The 7,500-nt window shown below is 39.4% G+C and overlaps 1 protein-coding gene and 1 long non-coding RNA gene across 2 annotated transcripts in view; one reads left to right on the top strand and one right to left on the bottom strand.

Annotated features, from left to right (window-relative positions):
- The window catches only part of LOC135215685 (uncharacterized), a 330,613-nt gene that overhangs the window by 247,977 nt on the left and 75,136 nt on the right, over nt 1-7,500 (top strand). The gene's annotated exons all lie outside the window — the stretch shown is intronic.
- The window catches only part of LOC135215683 (uncharacterized), a 124,113-nt gene that overhangs the window by 76,171 nt on the left and 40,442 nt on the right, over nt 1-7,500 (bottom strand). The gene's annotated exons all lie outside the window — the stretch shown is intronic.

Here is a 7,500-nt window from a genome sequence, read left to right on the forward strand (position 1 = left end):
TTTTACTGAATAATTTCATTTGAGCAACTTTGCGTAAATTTTGTCTTATGTCATTTTAGCCCTTCGTCTAAAAGAAGACATTCAAATTATTATAATATTGCATACCTGAGTTCTTTGGTAACCTATTCAATAACCAAGTAGGATCAATAACACTGTGAAGTGTATGGAATATCTTTGCCAAATTAAAGAGCGAAGAGCTTTCAACACGCATCCCTCTTGTTAAAAGATTTGGAATGTAAGCCACCAAAGTCTGCTAAAACAATTGAGCAAAAATAGATAACTATCATGAATCCTCTGGCCATGGAAGGTTTGTTTGTACTTTGTATGGTGTTTTTACGTTGCGTGGAACCAATGATTATTCAGCAACGGGACCAACGGCTTTACTTGACTTCCTAACCACGTCGAGAGTGAATTTCTATCACCAGAAATACACATCTCTCACTTCTCAGTGGAATGCCCGAGAATCGAACTTGCGTCCACCGAGATGGCACGCCAACACCATACCGACCACACCACTGAGGCGCTTTGACCCTGGAAGGGTCTGGGGTTGATGGTAAATGTTTGATAACCGCTGGGATCGGAAAGCAAGGCATTTCATGTCCTGCTGAGTTTGCGTTCCATTCCGTTTCTCGCCCATGCAAATAGTGCGTTAGATGCTCATTGACTATGATGGCACACACACAGACACACACACACACACACACACACACACAGAGAGAGAGAGAGAGCGCTTAGAGGTCCGTGAAGAGGAAAAGGATGGCGGAAAGAGGGATGTGTAGTAAAGAAGAGAAGAGTTGATTTGTGATCAAGGAAGTCGATGGATAAGAGATGTAACGTATGAAGAGGAACACTACAAGATGCTTTAAAGTTTTGAAGACATGATAATTTTTAATGAAAGAGAGATCAAGGAAGGAGTACTTGACGAGAAGAAACAATGAAGGGGGGGAAAAGGGAAAAAGAGAGTTACAGTTACAAGGATAGACTTATAAGTCCATCCGAGGAGACATTGTGTGCCCATTTATCTCATAGAGCAGGTTTTACTTTTCATTCACTGTGTCCTAATGATTTGGTCTAGCTTTCTTTTAAACTCTACCATGCTGTTGCTCAATACACTTCTGGTGGCAGTTTATTCCATGTGTCACATATCTTGTATGGAAAGAAGTTCCAACAATAGGATGTGGTGTATCTCTTCAGTTTTAGTTTCCATCCATTATTTCTTGTCTGGTTTTCGTTTAACGTAAATACGTTACTGTCTACTTTTGTTATGCCTTTCAGTATCTTAATTGTTTCTATTAGTTTTCCTCGCAAACGTCGTGTTTCTAAGCCATGCATGTTCAGGCTCTCTAGTCGTCTTTGGTAACCTATTTGCTTGCTGAATGGAATAACTCTGTGGCTCTTGCTTGTACCCCTTGAAATCTATTTGTCTTTTCTTAGTGTTGGTGACCCAAACTGTACTGCATATTCAAGATGAGGTCTTACTGTTAATGTGTAGAGCTGCAGCACCGTTTCCTTGTCTTAGTATTTGAACTGCCTCATTATGTATCCCACTAGTTTCTATGCCTTCTCAGCTTTTATGCAATGTTTTGTGGATTTTAAGTACTTGGTGATAATGACTCTAAGGTCCTCTTCTTGTTCTACATTATTTATGTCATTCCCAAGCAGCATGTAGTTGGCATGATGGTTGTCTCTTTCTATTTGTAACGCTTTACACTTATCCAAGTTAACAGGCATTTGCCATCTTTCGACCACTCCTATTTTCGTTTGATCATTAAACTTTCCACTGTATCTGGGTCTTCTGCATTTACACCTAGTTTGGTGTCATCTGCAAGTTTGGCTATCCTGTTAGTTAAGCCTACATCAGTGTCATTAATGTAAATAAAAAACAAGAGAGGGCCAAGGACAGAACCCTGAGGAACTCCGCTTGTCACATCTGCCCATTCTGACCCTTCACCACTTATTACGACTCTGTTTTCAATAAGTTAGACAGTCTTCGATCCAGTCTGCTATTTCTCCTACAATTCCTAAAGCTTTAACTTTTGTCATTAGTTTCTTGTGTGGAACTTTGCCAAAGACCTTTTGGATATCCAAGTACAGTATATCTATTGCTCCACAACTGTCGTAAATACCAAGCATGTAATGAAGAAACGACTGATGTTAGGAAGATTGGTCTATAATTTCCCGGCTCTTCTCATGGACCTTTTTTGTAAACTGGGGCACATTACCTGGTTTCCATCCTTTTAGTGTCTTTCGTTGTTCTCCACTTTTTCTGTAGATTTTATATAGGAGAGGAATTATCTCCTCTTTGAGTTCTATATTTTCTCTTGGATGAATCCCATCTGGGCCAGGAGATTTGACACGTGTTGAGTTTGTCTATTTTGTTTTTAACGTCCTCTTCTGTAATTATTATTTTGTTCAATGATTCTGCCCCTTCATATTTGATAGCATGTTCCGGTATTGAGGTAGTGTCTTTAATTATGAAAACATAGTAAAAAAAAAAACTTATTCAACAACACTCCTTTTTCCAAGTCTGAGTTCACCAGGTTTCCTCTAATGTCCCCTAGAGGACCTATGCTATTTTTATTGGTTTGTTACTATTAACATGCGCAAAAAATTCGCTTGGGTTTTCCTTACAAACTGATGCAACTCGCTTATCCTCACTTATCTTTGCATTTCTTACTCATTTGTCCACCATTCTACAGAGTTTATGCCTGCTTGCTTCTTCTGGTGTTGGGTATGAGTGCATTGATTTGTGCAATCTCTTTCTCTTATTTTGTTTTTAATTTCTCTTTTGAACCGCTTAGGCTGAGGGTTGCCATTTGTTAGTATTTGTTTTAATGGTATACATCTAGAGCATTTTTCGGTGTATTCCTTTAGAAAGGCTTCCCAGTACTTATATTTGTGTTCTCGTCGTACTCTAGATTTTTAACATACTCCTTTAACGTTTTTAGGTCTTGTCGACGGTAATCTAATCTCATTAATATCTTCTCTATTTTATGATGAATATTAATTTGAAATGTAATAATTTTATGGTCACTTTTGCCTAGATTTGCACCTACTGATAGGTCAGACACTAGGTTATCTTCTGTTGATAGGACGATGTCTAGTATGTTGCTTCCTCTAGCAGGTTGGTGGAGGAATTCATCTTTTACAAAATCTAAAAGTCCTTTCCTTCTAAGTTTGATGCCGAGGCCATCATGTCCCAGTGTACTGCTGCATTGAAATCTCCCATTATTATGCAGAGTTTGTTGTTCATTTCTTGTCAAAGTAGTGCATACAGCTCCTCATCGGACATTTGTGGTTGGTTGGGAGGTCTGTACACTAATACTAGTGTTATCTTCCTTAGACTGTTTATATTGATGTCAACCACTTCTTGCATGGTTGTTATTTTACACACTATTGGACTCAGGTGGTGCCTGACGTATAACATAACGCCTCCACCTTTTTTTAATGAGTATCTGTTTTTAACAATTTGTAATCAGCTCTCTGGTACTCTCCTACGGAAGTCTCTTGTTGCCTCTAGTATCCATGTTTCTTGATACCTATTATGTCTAATCACTTGCTGCCAGTGCTTTGAAGAGATAAACTTTGTTCCAAATAGATTGTGCATTAAACTGCACCAATCTGAGGGACTTCTCTATCTCTCTTTTGTCCTCGATGGCTTTGTTAGTTTCCCCTACTGTCACTGTTTCCTGCAGTGCTATTACCAACCAGATTCTGGGAGCTTTCCGACTTCGTCCCTTGAATGTTCAATTCACTGAGGTGTCTCAAAAGGTTTTTGTTAAGAAGGTTTCGTCCTAGTAGTTTTGCTCCTTCCAAATTCAAGTGAGTTCCATCTCTTTTATGTAGTTTTTTATTCCCTATAAATCTGACCCAAAAGTTTACAAACCTAACACCTTTTTCTTGGCATTGATTCTAGTTGCCTTGCTGAGGTAGTAGTGGCTTACATTTGTTCTGGGCAGAAGTCCTATAAGAATGCCGTTATCAGCTTTCTCACGGATATTCTCTACAACATTCATCAGGTTGGGTACAAGACCTTCTGTCTGACCAGTTCTCCCATCTTTAAGAAACAAGTCATTTCCTCCTCCCTGCACTATGATTGCACTTTTTCTATTTTTCACCTTGCTTTCCTTCACTGCCTTGGCCATCATCTTTGCTCCGGCACTTGGGTAAGAATTAACTTTTCTCCTACGCCTATTTTTGGTCATGAATTTTAACGTCTGATATTTTACTAACAATTAAGGTTGTTTCTTCCTCTGTTTCCGAGAGCAAAACAAATCTATTCGTTGAGTAAATTCCTTTTGGGGGACAATTATGTTTTCTAGTTATCACTCTTCTACCACAGCTCTCTTGAATTTATTATTTAATATCCTTGTAAGCTGCTTTCTTTGTACCTTGTCTAATGCTTGTTTCTGTTTCATTTCTGGTTCTGGTCTTTCTTTAGCAATTGTTTTGTAATCTCCACCATACCCTCTCCGTTTTCTAATATGTCGTTTTTCAATTCCTGTTTCTCTCTCTTAAGGTTTGTGACTTCTCTTCGATGATATTCTCTTCCGTTGCCTTTGAGTTTGTCCTTTTTCAACTCCTTTAGTTCCTTTCCTAATTCTTCTACTCCCCTCCTCGGTTTAGGTATCTCCTGTTCTTGTTGACAGGGGAGACAGACACTGAGACTACCTATCTTTGATGCGCATGCCTCTTTGTAGTCTACGCACCACTTTTTTACTTGCATTTCGCACACGTGTGCTTTAATTTTAACTTTTCTTGAGTCATCTCTGTCTTGGTTTCAATAGTTCTATCTGTGCTTTTAATTCAATATTCTTTCAAATGTGACCAATTGAAAAGAAAAAAAAAAGGGGGGGGGGGGGGGGGCGGGCGGGGGTTTAGTGTTAGTCGAGTACTCCCACGGTCGCCGCATCTGCTTATCCATGGACAGTTCTCCATAGTTCGTCCCCAGGATACCTTTTATCGCTGCCACACTAACACACGGTCTCCCTATTGTTAGACGATCCCAAACGTGTCGCAGCTCCCAACTGAGCAACACAATTTGCCCAAGCAAATGATTTTTCGCCAGGAGTGAACAGCATCCCTTAAATTACTAAACATCCAACAGCCTTGAACCGCCAGAATCTTATTACCTGAATGTTTCTCCTCCAAAAAAGAGGAAGCGACATGGGCTGAGAAAATGAGAGAAATCGTGAGAAAATAGGTAGAAATGAAGTAAAGAAATATACAAAATAAAGGAAAGGCGAAGTAAAGTGAGAAAAGAGAAAGGAAAGAGAGAGAGAGAAAAAAAAGAGAAAAAGAATGAGGGAAGGAGAAAGAAGAAACGAAGGAATTCGGAAGGAGTGAAAGATGAAATAAAAAATAAAAATAAAAAGGGACGGAGTGAGAAAAAGAGTGAGAAATGAGGGAACAGCGAATAAAGTGAAAAGAGGAAATAAAAAAAATAAGCAAGACAATTGGAATAGGAACGATGAAGAGTAGGCGAAAAGATTGAAAATAGGAAGGATGGTGAGAAAATAGGCTGTTTTAGGCCCAGAAAGACATGAAAGATTAGAAAGAGGGGAATAAAAGCAAATGGAAATAGGGAATAGAAGAGGCAAAAAGAATGGGGAAGGAAGGAAGGAGCGGTGAAAAGTCAGAAAAAAAGAGAGGTAAAGGGATAAGATCAGAAATAAAAAAAGTATAAGTACGTAAAATAATGTGTTCGCGGGGAGGTAGACAGAGAGAGTGGAAGAGAGGAATGGGGAAAAACTGAAAAAGTGTGCTATGATTGCATTATAAATAAAAACCGAAAGATACGAGTAAATTATTAGTAAAGAGAATGAGGAGAAGGAAGTATAATGAAAAAAATGCTGAAAGGAAGACCGTCAATTATCCGGTACGAAAATTACCTTGGTTTCGTTGATTTTGCGTCACTTGTAGGCTTCGCGAAATGGTTTTCATAATTCATTCATAGGCCGGGTATTCACGCACAAGTTTATCTGTCAGTCCACCAACAACGAGCATCCACATGTGAAGAGCAGAAATGTCAGTCGAACAGTCAACTCAAGGTCATTGCCATCATTTCTCGCCGAGCCTTCGTCGTGGCAACAACTATATGGCAGCGATGGAGACTCCGCTGGGTGTGTGTAACTACAAAGACTATACTCTGTTTTTTTTTTTTTTCATCTGTCCACCCGCCTGTGGTGTTTGCGTATGGTAGCACTGCGTCCCGGGCTTTAGAAAGGTTCGCTATGTGTAAGTTTTAGGTAAATAAAAGGATATCTGGGTGTACATTTGCAACTGGAAAGTGTTTTGATAATGTACTGTATGCGAATTACACCGTTAATATTCGAAATAGGATATTGTTATTATTGTTGAATGTAAGCTGAATGTAACTATCTAAAGCCCGGGACGCAGTGTTACCCTAAGCAGACACCACAGGCGAGTGGACAGATGGAAAAACACCGAGTATAGTTACTGCTACGGCAATTCACTTCAAACTAGGATGGAAGCAAAAAGGCATAAAAGAGTATGGTCTAAATATTGCCTATTAAAGAGAGATGTCTATTCTCATACAATATTAATGAATAAGGTTAAATTAGACCTGGGGTTGTTTGGTTATGAAACAGACCGTGAAGCCTACTTTCACTATAACACCTTTCATTAAAATGCACGACACTGGCCTAGGACTATACCTACCAAATTGTATTTATCACATGGAAATAGTTTTTATTTATTATGTGATTTGGACTCACAACACGATAAAGCACCAGTCTACAAATAGCTCCGCAAATTCTAACAATGAAATTAATCAGGCCTATTTACATAGTTTATTCATATTCTGGTCGGAGCGGCTAAGATCCTTCCCAAACGAAATCCAGCGGCGAACTGTCATAAAATCGTTGGTTACCCGTTCACACGTGCGATCACCTGTCAGTCGGTTGAGAGAACTTAAAGCAATTCCAGCCGTTCATCAGTGGACCGACTCCGCCCACAACTGTCGTCCACACGGTCGTTTCAACGTCAGTTATGATGAACTGATGGAGATTGACAGGTAAACCTGTGCGTGAATGAATACCCGGACATAGACAGATAAGATTGTTTGATTATTATATCTTAAGTGTAACTTTCACAACTTCCTTAGGCCGGGTGTTTACGCACAGGTTTACCTGTCAGTTTACCGAAACTAACGTTAAAACGTACATGTGGAAGACAGTTTGTGTGAGGAGTTAGTCCACTCGCCAGAACGGATGAACTGGTGGAATTACTTGAAAGTTCTTTCGACCACCCTACAGGTGATCACACGTGTGGACGGGTAGCCACTGATTTTATGACAGTTGCCGCCAGATTTCACCTGGGAAAGATCTCAGCTGCTCGGACCAGAATATGAATAAACTATGTATAGGCCTAATTAATTTCATTGTTAGACCATGCAGTGCCATTTGTAGACCGTTGTAAGTCCAAATCTTATGATAAAAAAAAAAAATTATGCGATAGACAATTTGGTATAGGCCTAGA

Source organism: Macrobrachium nipponense, chromosome 5 (genome assembly GCF_015104395.2).
Source record: "Macrobrachium nipponense isolate FS-2020 chromosome 5, ASM1510439v2, whole genome shotgun sequence".
Lineage (NCBI taxonomy): Eukaryota > Metazoa > Arthropoda > Malacostraca > Decapoda > Palaemonidae > Macrobrachium > Macrobrachium nipponense.